General features: G+C 47.8%; 2 long non-coding RNA genes across 2 annotated transcripts; both read right to left on the bottom strand.

Annotated features, from left to right (window-relative positions):
- Positions 1 to 4,562: 4,562 nt before the first annotated feature.
- Positions 4,563 to 6,144, bottom strand: LOC148185153 (uncharacterized). The gene is made up of 2 exons (XR_015773840.1): positions 6,041 to 6,144; positions 4,563 to 4,752 (listed from the first exon to the last, which is right to left on the bottom strand). It is a non-coding gene; the product is annotated as an uncharacterized LOC148185153 (long non-coding RNA).
- A 1,345-nt stretch (positions 6,145 to 7,489) lies between these two features.
- Positions 7,490 to 12,756, bottom strand: LOC148185154 (uncharacterized). Its single transcript, XR_015773839.1, has 4 exons — positions 11,866 to 12,756; positions 10,196 to 10,430; positions 8,162 to 8,256; positions 7,490 to 7,766 (listed from the first exon to the last, which is right to left on the bottom strand). It is a non-coding gene; the product is annotated as an uncharacterized LOC148185154 (long non-coding RNA).
- Positions 12,757 to 17,261: the final 4,505 nt, after the last annotated feature.

Genomic DNA, 17,261 nt, shown 5'->3' on the forward strand with positions numbered 1-17,261 from the left:
CAGTGGCATCTACACAAAAGCAGAGCTGGAGTTAAATATAAAACTAATCTGTTATGAAACTGCTGGTAATGCATGATCCATGGGAGGTGGGCCATCAGTGTTTGTCCTTCTGCACAGCATTGTGGTGATGACAAAGGAAACAAACAATGGTGACTTTGACTTCTACTGTAGGGACTGTTTGATGTACCTTACCTGTCCCTTCTGTTCTTCAAGGAGCGTACCCAGATGCCTGGTGTCTTCTGTCTTGAAAGTGGCAAGTAGGAAGAGGCAAGGAGAATTAACAGATTGATATAATACCCTCAAGGGGGATATATAGACGGTGAGGAGGGCAAATGGCTGGAAAAAAAAGGATAGATCTTCCACAGTTCTCAGCAATGCACCCCCGAAATGCTTGTGACCACATTCTCCAAAGGGATCAATAATCTATGAACATGCACTTTTATCTGTTGAAAAAACTATTTTGATGTGAAACCAATGATGTGTTCCTTAAGTCCATGGAGGATGCTTTAAGGAATTTTACTGACCAATGCACTTTCTCAGCCTCATTATTCATCCTTAACTTTCTTCTTAATTCTGAAATTATCTTGTATTCAGTTCTACTGGCTTGATATCTCCAGTCTACTCAGTATGTTATTCCTAATGCTCTCAGCATCTTCTTTGAAGAGTTACTTATGCACCAGAAACATTGCTCTCACTTCATGTTCCAAAAAAAAAGTGTATGTATCTGTTGCCATGGCAGTGGTATGTGTTCCAACCAACCATTTTAGCCACACTGACTTCAAAATGGTAACCAAGTTTGAGACTCTCTGGTTTCCTCCAAGGAAACACAGAACCAGTGCAGTCAGCCCAATAATGAGTGCTGGAACACATCTGCTCTTGTGGGCTTGCGAGTGACCACCAGGCAGCCATGACTGGTTCCCTCCACGGGCCGCAGGGCTGACCCAGTTTCTCCTCAGAGCTGTCATGGCAACCTCCACGGTCGTGTTTGTCACTTTGCATAGAGAAACCTTCATTTTCTGGCTGCGGCAAAGCAAGAACTCGATGCCAGTGGCAGTGCAAAGTGGGAGAGCAGCTCAGCCCTTCAGCCCAGGTCCTGATGCTGAACAAAACCCATGTCATGTGGTAGCAAAGAAGTTGGATACAGAAGGAAAAGCAACCTGTCTCTTACGCTTTTCCATTCTGGTGCCGCTCTGTTCCTCATCAGGAAGCACATTCAGGCTGGTTTGGTAAAGAAATGAGGCACATGGAGCGATTCCATGTGTGCATACCATGAGGCAGAGCCTCCCCCTCTTCATTTGCAGTCCTCCCTGCACTCAGGGTCATTGCACACACAGACCTAACTCAGCAGAGGTTTAATATCGTCAGATCCACAAAATCCATGGGAAGAGTCCAAACAGGGAAGAGTGATCATGACTCCACACAGAGGAAGGCAACAGTGGGAGCTCAGTCTGTACTGGAGAGTTTGCATGAGCATGGCACAGGTCGACCGACACCTGCCTGGGCTGCTCCCAGCACCTCTGGTTTTGCATTTACCCATTCCCATTACCCAGCCATTCATTACTCTGAGAGAGAGCTGCCCACAGCAACAAAGAAATGTCAGCACTTTATACTAAAACCCAGTGAAAGTGGAGAGAAAATTGTTCTGAACCATGGGGCAGAAACCCAAAAATCCCTCCTGTGTGGTGGGGAGAAGGAAAAAGGAAAAAAAATAATTAAAATGAAAAAAAAAATAAGAAGAACTAGGAAAAAAAAAGGAGGAAAATGCCTGGGAGGTTTGATTTATAAAGGGAAATGAGCTGTAAGATAATGTGCTTGGACTGGCCAAGCTGAGGCGGGTGCGAGAAAAGTGGGTGACAGCCAGCAAGCACCAGAAAGAGCCCAGGCAGCGGAGAGGGAAAAGCACAGCCTGCTCAGAGGGAGTGAGACGCACAGAAAGTGCATGCTAAGTAGGAGTGCCAGGATGACATTTGAAAAGGGGAAAATTTAGGCTGAGTGTCAGGAAAAGCTTCCTGACAGTGAGATGCATGCACTGGAGCCATCCCGCGGGAGAAGCCCTGGAAGCTTCATCACTTGGCTTGCAAGAGCTGAGCTGGAGGAAAGCTGCAAGTCCTGGAAAGGCCTTGCAGAAATCCAGAGCTTGCAGAAAGTCAAGAGCAAGGCTTGCTTTAATTATGGGAGGCCTGGCTTAGAGGTGAACTCCAAAGCCATGAAGATGGTCCAGGATGAGGGGAACTCCCAGTAGGTGACTGGGAGGTAGCAGCTCCCAGGCACAAGCATCACTCTCGCCATGGGAGCTTTGAAACAAACGGGTGAGCAAGATAGGGAAACAGATAGGGAAATAAAAAAATCCCTTCTCCTTTAAGGCAACATTATCTCTCAGCAAAGAGTTACTCTGCTCTGGCCAAGGCACAGTCAGTCAGGGCTCACGCTTCTGTTAGTCTGGGCCCCTGGGAAGGCCAGCTGCCAAAAAAAGAGGAAAATTTTGCTTTAGTCAGGGGGTAGGGCATGGGTGTATTGGGAAAAAAATGAGGGAGAGAGTGAGGGAACTTGCACAGGAGAGCGAGGGAGAGAGTGGGAACGTATGCATTCACTGTGTCTCTGGATGTGTAGCAAGGCAAGAAGCCCAGCAGAATGACTTGGGAGCGGGGGGAGAAGGTAATGGCTGCAGGCAGAAGTCAATGCACAGAAACTCCAGGAATGATGCTGCTTCTCTCCTATCAAGAAGCCAGAAGAAATCCATGTTAAAAACAGTCAGGTCATGGACTCTGTCCCTAGAGCTCCCTGAGCCACCAGCCTTCCCCATCACAGGAGGAGGAGGAGGTGATTTCCCCTGTGAGGAGGCAAACAGAGTAACTTCTCCTGCAGGGGATTATCCCTGTGCCACATCCCTGGACACACCACTGGGCCAGCTGTGCCCTGCCTTGCCGGGAGGAGCCTCTCCATCGTGGCACAAGACCTACAGCATGCAGCTCCAGAGCGGTGAGCTGAGCTCACAAGCAGCCTGGTGTGAGCTGATCATCATCCCACCGATTCCAGTGGCCTTACTGGGAGGTGAGATCACAATGTCACTTCCATAGCATGAAATTGAATTTGAAGCTCTTACCCCTTGTGAGCTCCTTCTACCCCCAAGGAAAGCACCTCTGTGCCAAAGGTAGCCACACATTCATGCAGAAGATAGTCAGGCATGGGCAGTTAAAGTGATAACAGCTCTGGCACAGCTGCCCTGGGAGTGCCATCCCTCTCCCATCCCAGCTTTTACTGCTGTGTTCCTTTATTCGGATACACCGCCCTCTCCATTTAAACAGCAAACCCAGCAGGGCAGGAAATGACAGCCCATGCTCTTGCCGAGCCAACAGAAACGGAGCTAAAGTGGAAAGCCTATTTTAAGAGTAAAGTACAATATAAAGAGGTTGCATTTATTTCCAGACCAGACATTACAAACCCAGGGAATTCAGAGTTAAAGTTATGCTTAAAATAAATTCAAACTTGTTGAAGTGTGGCAGTGTGCTACCAAGGCATACAAATAGCCTTAATTCTGCCCTGCAGTGACACACAGCCGTATGACTGTGATTAAAATGTTTTAGTACTTGTGCTCTTAAACTAGATTTCCCTGATAAATACAATTTTTTTTTCCATATTCCCTTGCTTTTCACCTCCCCCAACAACGCTGTGCCCCAGATATAGCCACTAGCACAAATTTCACTGCCTACCAGGAAAAAAAAGAAGATACATATCACAGGTCCTTCACATCTGTAATGGGAGCCCCGGGCTAAGTGTTGTCTTGGAAATACCCTCCCTCCCACCGTCAGATCCGCAGCCACCCCTGCCCAAGGCTCTGGAGAGCACAACTGAAGTGTGCAGCAAGTGATCATTTAGCTGTGCTGAGGAGAAGGGAAGGGCTTTCCTCCCACCTTTGATCCACTGTAATCTACACTCATGTATTTATTTCACAAGCCCATTAAAACCTTGGGTTTAAAGTGCAGAGAAAGTAAAAGAGAGAGAAAGAAACATCATCTGGATAAACAATTATGGCTTTTTGTCAAGGATTCAGGAGATAATCTAGTCCAGATCTGTTCCACATTCACATTTACATGTGAAATTGTACTTACTGAGCTAGAAAAAGTCAGATTAGCATCAAGAGTCAGCTCTGCCCCTCAGCTACACATAGTGCAAACTCTGGAGTGAATGGGGGCTCCCAGGGTGTAAGAGAAGGCACAGTTTGGCCCCAGATACTTAAGGGCCATTTGGCTGAGATGCACATGAAAGTGGCTGCTCTGCACTTCAGCCCAGTTTGAAATGATTCTACAGAAGTCGTATTTACTTAAGAGAGTGGGTGGCCTGAATTGTCACGATGTGTTCAAATAGTTGGCACTAAATCACAGCTGTCCGCTTATTTGCACTTTTGCTGCTGGGCAGCAGGAACACCCCTGGAATTAGTCAGCATCAGACACATTAATGAGCTAACACATATATTACGGTTTACAGTTTGGACTTCTTTTGTTCACGTAAATACACACCTCCTCTCCTCTTGTTTCCCAGAATGGCGTATCTTCTTGAACATGTTGACTTTCCAAGCTTTATTTTATCTTGCCTTTATTAATGAGCTTGCAGGGTTTTCTGTTAGATGCAGAAAAGCACCTTGCCCCTAGAAGCCTTCCTGAGCATTACACGCAGTCTTGGAGAGACCCAGGAGTGTGAGGGGAAATGGTCCAGCCTCCGAGAAGTTCCTCTTCACGAGCCAAAAGCCATCCTCTGCATGCAAAGATCCCAAGTAAATATGGAACCAATAACAACCAGGAGCAAAGACCTTTACATAAGGAAAATATTTACAAAGTCCATGTTACAAGTCACATCGTCCGGAGGAAAATGCTTGCACCTTTGCTCTGCAGAAAGCAAGTAATTTGTTGCACCAAAGGAAAGAAAATCTTGTTATCTGGGTTAACACTCCCATGATTGATTCATCCCACTTCTTCACTGCCAGAAAACTTTTATAAATCACAGATATAGCATAGGTCATGATTTAATAACTTGCCAAGAAAATTTATCCTGTGCAAGAGGAGTTCAGGTCCAGTGTCAATTCTTTGCAACTTGTATGCTTCATGGATGCTAACTGCAAACCGTAATCATTTTTATTAAACAAATCAACAGAATGTTTACCAGGGTAATGCTCTAGCATGGAATCAGTGGGAGCCAGGTTTTTGTGTGTGTGAATAAAATAGTTTTTCAGAAAAAAATGCTTATTTGCTGACACTGAAGTTTCTTGTGGGAATACATCACTTTTATAATTAAATTTTCATCTGGAAGATTTTTCAGGTCAAAAATGGAATTTCTGGTCAGAATCATAGCAGGGAGGAACACACAGGAAGCCAGGCTCTCAACTGAGCACAGCCAAGCCTGTTGCATCCCAAGCACTTGGCCTAATTATGGAGCCAGCAGCTCATCTACCATATGGCTGCTTCTTACCTGGTGTTGACCATTTTTGGCCATACTTTTCCAGCACCATTTTCTGGCTCTCCTTCCAGCCTCTCTCAGAAGCAGGAGGTGCAAAGCCACGGACAGAAAACATTTGCTCACTGACAATTGTATTTTCCGGGAAGCATCCCCAAATGGGCTCTTGCCTCCAGCCGGAGGAGCACAAAGGAGCAACCCCACTGCCAGCAGCCGCTCTCACCCACGCAACAGGATCTGGGAGAGGATGTCTGGCCATATCTGCCTTCCCCTCCATGTGCAGGAACACACCATATCAACAGAAAACACCTTTGGTAAGGGCATAAATGCACCTCCCTCCCCGGGAGGCTGCACGGTGTTATCTGCAGCAGTGGAAGGAAGCAGAAGAGCCGAGCTGCTGGCAAGCCTTCCTACCCTCACAGCCTGATTCACCAGAACAGCCCGACTGCTTTTTGTCACCATAATGACCACACACCAGAGCTGCAAGCCTGGTTTCACCGCTCAGTTTGTGACACTCTTGTGCCCACAGAGTGGTACTGAATAGCTGGAGGGGGGTGGTGAGCCCCTCCACGAGCTCCTCTACATTGCATACCTCAGCCAGGCTGCTGCAGCAGAGGTTGAAACCGAGTTGTCACCAGCCCCACCGCACAGCCTTGTCCTCCGTTCACTTTCAGGAGGGCAAGCCAGAAGTGGTTCAGCTCAGCCACGGCAGTCAAATGAGTCTGAAACACTGTTAGGAGGGATTAAAATCACATGTGAGTGTGTGTGTGTGTGTGGTTTCACAACACCTCCCTCTCTCCACCGCCAGCCACACCAGTTTCCTCAAAGAAAAGCAGAACACTAGAGCACAGACCCAAAGTTATGCCGTGATGCATTAAAGCCTTGTTTTCCCACTGCTTAAAGAACTGACCCAGCCCCCTCAAATGTTCCCAGCATACTTGAATTGTGAGTCAGAGACCACAATGGAGATACTTGCCTAGCTTGACAAAGTTTAAGTATCTCCTGCCAAACAGCAATCACTGATTTTTGCTCTGTCACTCATGAGTCCTGTTCCTGCTGCTCTAACCACACAAAACACACTGCCTCATTGTGGAATTCAGAATTATTGTTTGGATGCTTACCTGTAGCATCTCCAACTTTTCATAATCCCCTTCATGAGGAGTGCTGCTAACAAACCAGATGGAAATTTGCAGGTATTGAAAGCTCATGTCTCTGTGCCCACTGTGGAAGCAATAGAGGATGGAAAGAATAGCAATACTGAAAAGTGAGGCCAGGAAACACTTCAACTTTTCAGGCAGGGTCTAACATTTAAAAGGAATTATAATTCAAGAACAAGATTTCCACAGACTGGTCTGGCACCTCACTTAGCAAAACACACCAAAGCTTAGGAATTAATCTGTGATAGACCCTTCCTTGGGCTTCATTCGCCATAGCTAAAGCAACTGCCTGTCATGAGCTAGCATCCAGGGTGGCAAAATAAGTTTTTTACTCATTCAGTTGCCGTGGCAAAAGGCCTGCAGCACTGAGCAGGGCTCCATTTTCTTCCACACCCCTGCTCTGCCACATGTCATCCAAACAGCTCATACAGCCCTGCTCGGGGCAAAGATTATTATTTTACTCACTGTAGGTCACACTCATTTCCTATTTGTTAATTTTCCTACACAATCCTGAGTGCTAGAAACATTTTTTCTTAATTAACTTCACCCTCCCCCAGCCCCTTTTTCTTCCATCAAAAGGCACAATTCTCACACAATCTGAGCACTCTGTCAGAGAGGCACGAGGGCTTCAAGGAAATCCCCCAGTAACAGAGTGCAAGGCTTGATCTGCAGTGAGGAGAGCTGGCAGCCCTGCAGTGCACCTCAGCACGCCAGCTGTTGCTCCAGTGGTGGAGCCACATTGGGAGGAGTTCAAGGACCAGCAGCTGAGAAAAAGAGTCAGACACAACCAAACCCTCCAACGTTACTTGAGGTCGAGGTTGTGTGTGTGCACGTGTGTGCATTTGCTTTATTTTTCTTTTTTTTTTTTTTTTTCACCGCAATTAGAGTTAGAATTTCTTCAGAGGATTCATGCTTGTACCTGTACCAAGAAATCATTCCCATTATCTCCTTCATCGCCTGGGCTGCAGTGCAGAGAGCAGCAGCCTGCTGTTATCCATCCCTGCTGTCTGGGCTTTGGGACAGCTGGGCTGCAAGGCTGGAGAGATGGGGGAGTTTCCGGGCTCTGGGGTGCAGAAGGAGGAGGGAGATCATTTTGTGTGCTGCTAATCTGTCTCTGCAGGAGCGCTGGTTTTCGCCTCTGTAGCACCTGCCATGGGGCGCCTGGGGGTGGGACACAGGAGCAGGAAGAAAAATAACTTCAAGCAAGATTTACTCCCTTCCTTATTAGTTAGTGCTTGCCAAAAAAAGTTATGCAGAGGCAGGGGGTTGAATAGGCCTGAGTGGACTTCACATAACTGATGTAAACATTACACTCTGACATCTCCCTCCTTTCAGGAAGGGGGAATCTTTGACTGAAGCTGTTTCCAAAGCCCTAGACAGAAACCCAGGAGCTCTAGGATATTCTTCCCAGCTCTGCCTCAGGCTTGAAATTTCAGGACCATGGTGTTTTGCTGACAAACCTGAGTCATACCAGTGACGGTTTCAAACCTCCCATCCCTCCCCCCCAACCCCTAGAGCACAACGCGCATTGCTCCGAGCTGTGCACATGTACTGACCTCTCCCAGCTTGGTCCTGGGGACAGAGCGATACACGGCCCAGACCTGCACTCCCTGAACTCCCCACAGGCTCTCATCTAGCACAGAGACAGGCACTGGAACAAGGAAGAAAAAGAAGCTGTTTCACTGTGCAACTAATACGGATCTTAGTATGAATCTCATCTGAGCTGAAAGAAAAACCCTGTTGTGTGGTCACAGTAGGTCAGACCAGCTAATGCAGGGGGATGCAGTGCATTTTTACACTATTTTACACTATTCTGGACAACAAGCTTTGGGAAGTGTTTCTGGAGGTTAAGCCAACCTCACAGTGCTGGCCCCAAAAATATTTAATGCATGCTTTTCTCAAAAAAGGTGTTTTAAGGGAGTCTGGATTGCAATCTGAATGCAAGCAGCTTCTTTCAGCTCTCCATCCTCAGAGGCAGTGCAAGCAGATCAGGCAATTCAAGAGGCATAAGGTAGCCCTGGTAAAGTCTCAGCCCTCAGCTTGCTCCTTAAGCCAAAAATAAAGAACATGTCAGCAAAACCATTGCATGTTCACCTGGTAAGTTTCTAATGTCATTTGTCAGAGCAGTGGCTGCCACCAGTGCACAACACAGCCCTCTACCTGGTTTTGTGCCACCACCAGCTGCTTCTTGCATTACAAAATCTGGAAGGGATGGACCCTGAAATCAGAGAAGCAGCAAACAAGGACCACAGCAGAGCAGGACAGGCTGCTCACCAGAAGTACCTCCAGCACCTAGGAGATGACAGATTTTCTGGGCACTCAGAAAGCTTACATAAGCACATGCATTTGCACAATGTGCAATGAACCACTGGCCCTGCTCTTTTGACAAGGGCATGTAGCGATGGGACAAGAGGTAATGCCTTTAAACTGAAAGTAGATTTAGATTAGATACTAGGAAGAAATTCTTTTCTGTGAGCATGGTGAGACACTGGAACAGGTTGTTCAGACAGGTTATAGATGCTCCATTCCTGGAAGTGTTCAAGGCCGGGTTGGACAGGGCTTTGAATAATCTGGTCCAGTGGAAGGTGTTTCTGCCCATGGCAGGGGGCTTGGAATTCAATCTTTAAGGTCCCTTCCAACGCAAACCATTCTGTAATCCTATGACAGCACATGAGACTATGAGAGCACCATTTCCTCACATCTGACATTCAGACCTGAGGACTTGAGAGGCCTAAAACAGGGGGTGCACCTCTCCCTTGCCCCTGCTAACTCACAGCAGTTGCAAGGGAAGCAGCAGCACATGTCCTCGCTCCAACCCACTGCTGGAATCACAAGCAATCCGCCAGGCTGTTACACCCTTACAAAAGGGCTTGGCAGAGCAGCTTCCCAGCCAAGGCTAGGTTTGTATCAGGGGCTAAAGATCAAACTGTATCTATCTCTGAACACACCTTTGTTAGTTTTGGCTGCACCTTTTAAGGTATCACCTGCCTCCCCAGGCAAACACGTTCCTATCCCGGGCGCCACAGGCCTGCTGCTCTTGTCCGACGGCTGCATCCACCTGCCAGGAATCTGTGCACCTACTGCATCCACATCAGCAGGCAGCAGCCAGGGAAGGAGAGCCCCAGCACTAATATGGCTGCAGCAAGGATGTTGCAGGGAGCAGGGAAAGGAGCTGGAAGCAGATTCATGGTCAGGCTGCTGCTTGGTTTTGCTGGAAACTGGAGTGGAAAACTGGCACCGGCATCCATCCACCCCAACAAACATTGCATTCATATGCAGAGCTGCAGAGCAAACGATCTGTCAGTTGTTCATCTGGAGAACAGGTTTCACCAGCCTGGATTAAATGATTATGTTGCCACAGCATGTGCTTCTGGCTGCTCTTGGAGATAAAGGAAGAAAGGCACAAGGAGCCTGAACCTAAAACCCAGCTCCCAATACCTTTATGCATGGAGAAGGTTCAGACCAACACAGAGAATGGGAGATGGGGAGCAAGTGTGTTTAGAAGGATGAATTTTGGTGCTGATGCGCTGAAATTGCTAATGTGCAAGAAAACACCTCATTCGATTGAGAACAGAAGGTGCACACTTTACCTCCAATTACTGTCTCCAGATGTGCACCAGACTGGCTGTATTTCTGAGCCTGCTGCTCCTTGCTCCCAGAAAGCTGCAGGCAGAGTGAGTGCAGTTGGAGGTCTAACAGCACATGTGCAGCTCCACCAGAGCCTGCGTCCTGCCTCCACAAAACCCCCGTTGAGTGACTCCCTTAGGATGTAATTGCAGTCGACTTCATTCCAGGCCATGAGCATATGTCTGGCTACGGACATTACTGCAAGCACACAAGGGGAAAAAAAAAAAAAAAAAAAAAGAAACATAAAGCAGAAAGTGAGAAAAAACACTGGTAATCCAAGCTCAGCTAGGATAATGGGTGTTTTCCTCCATAGAAAAAGGTTACTTCGCTACCTTTGTCAGTCTGGCCAGCTTCCCTGCATTAGCCTTTTGCAAGGCAGAAGAGAAAGGCTGACACCAGCTTTGCAGACTCAAAACCAAAATATTGCACCAAGCCCATGGGCCCCAGCAGCAGCCCCTGAATCCCTCTGGAGCCCACAAGGGTAAAATGCAGAGCTAAACCAGCAATTTTAGGACTGTCACAGACTTCAGAGAGCCCTGAAGCCTTGTATCAGGGAGCCCAAGGCATTTTTCCCACTCTGTGGCCTCTGATGGGTTCACCCTCATCAAAGTTCACCCCATGTCCCCATCTCTCAGGGGATGATATATCTGTGGTGGGTGCAGTGAAAGGTGCAGGGATGCAGTCTCAGCACAGTGTGGGCAGTAGGGGCTGGAGCCACCACCCTCTGCCCCCACCATGTTTCATAAGATGAGCAGTAGCAGCAGCACTGTTGCTTTCATATTTGCCTTTTTTTTTCCCTCAGAAAGTGGAAACCCATGCTCTGAGCAGTGGGAGCTGTTACAAACACTGCTCTGGGGAGAAGTCCCTACAAACAGCCTGCAGCAAGCACCCAGCACCCAATGCTCCCAGCTCAAGCTCCCGCAGGCTGGCAAATCCCTGAGACATCCAAAGTAAGGTCTTATCAACGGGAAGTGCCAGCCAGGCATAAGCAACACTGAGCTGCCCTCCCCACCTCCAGTGGCCATGAAAACACATAGGATTTGTCCAGCTGGGATGGCTCCCAGTCAGGCATTTATGTTTATGGCTCATGGACAGGTTTTTAAAAATACATTCCAGTGCATGCACGGGTGTACTCCAAGATACACTTATATCCACAAGCACATGACCCAGGAGGTGGGTTAGAGATGAAGTGACTCAGCCTCCCGGTTACAGGAACAAAATTAGCAACCACTCATAGACGCCTTATGTCTTAGATGGGGCTAGATGGCACTGTAAGTTAGTTAATGTCCCTTTGCCTCAGGAGATTTCACTTTGGCAATAAGATCAGTGGAAAACCAGGAAAGTTGGTGCTCCCTAGGGTGTATTTTCCAGAGCTGGGCTAGTAATTCACACCAACAGCCTGATTCAACACATTTTTAAGGTACCTAGTTAGGAGTTGTGTCCAATAATTTAGTCATTCTCTGGAATTTACTTTTTTATTTTTGAGAAAATAATTCTTGGCTTGACAGCATTTAAACATATGTTTTCTCCAAATACTTGGCCTACATTTTCCCTTCTTTAATTTATCCCATTTCTCCTCATTAACCCCTGCCCCCCCCCCCACCCCCGTTGTTCCCATGCTGGATCCCTCTACCTCTCCTGGGAGAAAAGTGATGAAATGACATTCGCCTCCCAGACCTCCTGGCACATCACCCGTTCTCTTCAGGATCAGCCCAGCGGGGCAAAGAGCCCTTTGGCCCGGAGCCCCTGAATCACTTAAGGATGCACAGCTGAAACGGGGCAAAGCAAAGTGGTGGAGGGAGGCGAGGACCGGCCTGGGAGGGATAGTGCCTGGCTGTATTCAGGTCAGAGCATTCCGGTCCCACGGCCTCGGGTGTCTGCCTGAGCTGGTTAGGAGACGAACGAGTAAGGATCTGCCCTAATCTCACACTCAGACCTTCCAGAGCCTCTGCACTCCGGCGAGCACGCTGCGGCTGATGGCACCGCGCCACCGCAAGGGAACGGCACCCACGTGGCTGGCGAGGGACGTGCAGTCCTGGTGCAGCACATCTGCCCCTGGGGCTGGGAAGAGGGCGGCCACCTCTTTAACAGAGACCCTATCCGTGCATCTAGCACTCCGATGGGTATCTCTCTCCCATCAGTTAACAAAGGGAGCAACCCTCTAGGGGAAAAAAAAAAAAAAAAAAGCACATCAAACCCCCAAAACCCCCAAAACACTCTTCCCAGCACAGGATTCCATCAGCTTCCTGATCGCCTGGGTCATTCATGCCTGTGAATCGTTTCCTCAAGTAACAGATTAGTCACGTACATTTGCAATGGCAGCGATTCTGCCACATAGCTGAGGAGCCGGGCAGGAGAACAGCAGCATGACAAAAACAAGCAGAGAGGAGAAACAAAACTTTTCTTCCTTTTCTCCCATGGCCCCTTGGTTTTCAACAGCGTTTGCATGCATAAGCTGCTAAGCAGCTGCATCACGTGGCGGTGAAATCCAGGCGTTATCTGGCCAGAGACTTGGACAACTCTGTCTTTTCCTTTTTCATCCCCGGCCTGGCAGAAGCATTGCCTAGCAGCCAGAACACTGACAGCTTCTCTAAGGTTGGGACCAAAAGCCTCCTATAGCAGGAACAATGTCTGGCAGCTGGGAGAACCTCTCAGTTGAGCTCCCGTCTTCTGAGTGAGTGACAAATGCCAGAGCCCGGCAGGGCTGACATCGGCTCCGGGCTGCAAAGTGTCCCGCTCGCAGGCGAGTCACTCGGAGAAGAAAACGAACAGGTAAAGGTCCCCAAAAGCTCCTGATTAGTATGCGGCTTACTGCAAACAGTTACTTTCTTCTTCCAATAACAGGCATGAAAAATCACGGTTGTCATTAGAGCAGCACCGCACGGAGCTGTGAGCAGGTCAGACTGCTCCTCTGTGCTGGGCATGCTGTGTCAAACTGCCCCTGTGTCGACAACCTTCCAGCCACAAATGCCCTGGTAGGTAACAAAGAGGGAGATTCAAAGCAAGAACACCTGAGTGATCCAGTAACGGGAGAAAAAATGCAGGCTGTTTCGGGTCATCTGATTTGTGTGTACATTCCCAGACACTCAGTCTGTCCCTTGTAGTTCAGGGAAATGCTAAATGGGCAACATGGCCTGGAGAAACTGTAAGGAGGGGAAAAGCAGACGAGTGCCTGGGGGAAAGCTGATGAGCTGGTTTTCAAGACAAGCGTTACTACTGCAGTAAGAGATAGGGACACATGTAGGCGTTCCCTGTCTTGGTAATAAATAACAGCTACAAAACTCTTATTAACCTCTGTAAAATATGTTGGCTCTGCCAGTCCATTCATCACAAATCTATCTGTTACTGTGGTACTCACTTCAGCTGTCCCAGAGAAAGACAGAAGACACAGCAGGATGGCCACAGCATCCCACATCCCAGCCAAAGGAAGTCACAATTGCAAAGGATGCATCCTTGTTGTCATAAAAATGATGCTCCCCTCTTGTATCCTCTGCCTTTCTGCACTGAAAAAGGAGACTAAAATACATCACTTCTGAGACAGGAACTTCACCACAACACAAAATAAAGAAACTAAAAAAAACTACCTCAGGAATCTTCTACCTTTCCCTCCTAGGAACAAGCAGCCCTGGGGCTTGGCCTGAGCATCTGGCCCAGTGAATTTACTTGCAGTCCGAAGAAAGCCTGGCTCCATTCATCAGCAGGGATGGGAAGCACCAAGTCTCTTCTCCTCTCACCATCCCACTTCCTGAAGGGGAATTTGAGGAGCAAGTGGCCTGACAGTGTTGAGAGGAGTTCTGTCCCATGCGCTGCCAGGCTTCCCACGCTGTCCCGTTTCAGAAGCAACATGGGGAGGAGGGGGAAATGCATAAATCAGAGCTCTGATACTTGGCACTACACCAGGACATAGATTAGACTGCTCATTTTAATTGCTACCCAACAGTAATAATCTATTTAGGTGATTTACTCAAAAAACATGCATAGCACTTTGGTATGTTTATAATGCTAATTGGGAAGGTCCTGAACCAAACAACCACCCTGGCTAGCAAAGCTGTGTATTTGGGGAGATTTATTTGGTTAGCTGTTTTCAGAACTTCACTAGAATACTGTTTTTCTTAGCTTTTTTTGCTTCAACGTATATATTTTTGTCTATTTACTTGTCAATCTCATGTATTTGGCAGACATAAAAAAATGCAGAGCAGTAGCCAAAATTACACACACTTCCTATGCAACACAGGGTTATTCTTCCACGTCTTGTTTCTGCCCTGCATATTTAATTTTGTACTCTTGTGAGGACTTAGGTGCTCAGGAAGAACCCCATTTTTAGAATTAGCAGACCTAAGTAGCCACAGCTACATAAATGAGGAGTATGTCAAGACCTGAGAGGAGCCAATGGTTTTACTAGGTCATCAGTTAACCCACACAGCCAGGAGTGCAGGGTGTCAGTGAAGGAGATAATTCACCTCCAAGATAGATCCCAGCATGCCTCCATGTGAGTTTTGTGCTTCCCAGAGGCACTTTGCTCTCCCTTAAGAAAGATGGCACATCAGAAAAAGTTTCTCCCACTTTACCTGCACTGTTAGCACCAGTGTTATTGCAGGTAGGTACTGGGAAGGATGTGTTGGGTATGCAGAAGCTGTTACCTACCATATACTGAGCAAAGCCACAGGGGAAAAAAAAAGGTACAGCCTCTGCTCTGGCTGTGTTTATCCTACATGTCAATGAACAATAAAAACAGGGCACTGAAAAATAAACCTCACTGCTTCAAAAAGCCCCCAGGAGAGTATCTTCAGTGGTATCATATTTTTTCTGTTTCTTTCTGATCCTTTTTTTACTGTTGAAGTTGACATCTTTTTCCTCTTGCTGAACCAGCATTTCCTGACAGCAAACCGTAGTCAGAATTTTTCCATCCAGGCCTGAAGTGGATTTCAACATTTGGTGCTTGTGCATGCTCATAAAAAGAGGTTAATGTCAATCTCAGAAAATTATCTACATGATGTTCAAAAGAGTACCAAGTGAGGAGCAGCACCTGCATTTGGGGAAGTCGAGACACTCTCTTGTTTCTTTGCCTGAGCTGGGGTCAGCTCTTCTCTGCTCTCTCTCACATTTGTAATGGTGATCCTCCTTTGCATGTTTACAGCTCAAACAGCCTGTCACTTGGGGAAAAAAAATCCTTCCATGGGGAACACTGTCTTTCGTGACACAGCACATCCCCTTTCAAACGCCCTGGGGACATTCTGATGGTTTTAAAATGAAACATCTTGGAAAAGAGCAGTGCTCTCCCAATAAACAGCAGCACAGTCGGGCCTCAGAAGGCAAACAAGCAAGGCAGGAGCTTGTGGGAGGAGATGGTAATAAATACAATAGTCAGCTTCTTAATCACCATCCCCAGTGCCTGATAACCATTACCTTGTTTCAGCTACCCTGTGCTTAACAGTGACAGGACAGCCCTCCACATTTGGAGGACTTTAGCCAGCAAAATCTCCTCAGGGATGAACAAGCACTGAGCTGTAAACACACCCAAGAACTTTTAAAGGTTCGAAAAAGAAAATCTATTGTGCTGTGAGAGTCATCAGGCACGAGGCAGCCTGGGTACAGCAGCCTCCAGTTGCGGCAGTTGCACTCAGCAACCCTGAGTCAAGGCTTTTTTTTGGAAACAGGGATGGACACTGTGAAAACCAGCCTGTCCTGGCTCAGAATTCCTGCCTGCAGGGCACTCAAGCCAAAGCTGTCTTAATATGCTTTTAAAAGCAGGCAAATGACAAGCAAGGCATCATTTCTTTCAAAGCCTGGCACTCCTCCTCCACTGAGACATCTAGGGCTGCTATCGTCAGCTTAAGGGGCAATAACTTCACCAGGAGGCAAAGCTGGTTTATGAGGGGGAGGAGGAAGAGTTAAAGCAAACTCATCAACCCAGCCAGTGTCATCAACCAGCAGCTCCGAGCACACTCTCACGGGGAAGCAGCGGGGAGACACGACATCCCGGCAACATGTCCAAGAGAGGATGTGTCCTAAAGGACACAGCTGATTCATCATCCCGCTTAGGAATCTCGGGCAGTTTCAGCTGCAGAGGCCTGACCTGCTTGGCAGCCAGCCGTCCGGCATCAGCTGCCTCCTGGAAAAGGGAAAGAAAAAATAAAAAGCTTTGAAACGACAGAGCGGGCAGAGGAACGGGGAGGAGGGGAAAGGAGGGAGTGTGGGGTGGAAGAGGTGGCCTTGCAGGCTCTGGTTGAGTAAGAGGCTAATTCCCCCCCACTCCCCGACCGCGACTCCCATCTAATTACCCTGTTTCCTCTGAGCTGATTGGAAAGTGGCCTTGTGTCTGGAAAAGGCAGTAAGCATCTTACATGCATCTGTTCCACCTAATCCCTAATAACTAGTGCCTGTGTGTTCCGGGAGAGGAGGAGGAGGAGGTGGGGGAGGATGGGCAGGGAAGGGCCGGGAAGGGTTTCCCATGTAGGCTGCTGTGTGGCAGAGGGCAGGGTGGCCTTGTGGCCTGGGCTGGGGGCTTTCAGGGAACTAACACTGTTCCTCTTCCACCTCTTTCACAATCTGGAGGCCCTTTCCTCCTTCCCCTTGCAATAATAACATATCTTATTTACAAAAAAAAAAAAAAAAAAAAAAAAAAAAAAAAAAAAAAAGAAAGGGCTGTGGCTGGGAATAAGGACACATTTTGCTTAGCCTTGCTGCAGTTGGGATCTGTTTAAGCCACTCGTTTTCCCCTTGCCCTAATCCTGCATTATCCTTTAGGCATGACGTTCAATTCCTGAAGGGGGGTGGGAAGTGCTCTCCAGGGCCCTGCCTGGTTTGCCCAGGAATTTGGATTGCACTTTTTATGTGCAGCTCCGGGAAGGGGCAGAGGGACAATTATTCAGCCGTTTAGTAGCCAGGCAGGCACATTTTCAGCGAGCTCTTCCTAGTGGGAGCTGATTCAACTCGAACAGAGCACAGGGATAAACATCTCCATTTGCCAGCAAAAGGATTGTCACATCTGGAATTTACACGAGTTACGAGGAGCCAGGAGTCACTATT

Source organism: Pseudopodoces humilis, chromosome 1, assembly GCF_049639895.1.
Source record: "Pseudopodoces humilis isolate 2021_Gansu_Grassland_sample_001 chromosome 1, ASM4963989v1, whole genome shotgun sequence".
NCBI lineage: Eukaryota > Metazoa > Chordata > Aves > Passeriformes > Paridae > Pseudopodoces > Pseudopodoces humilis.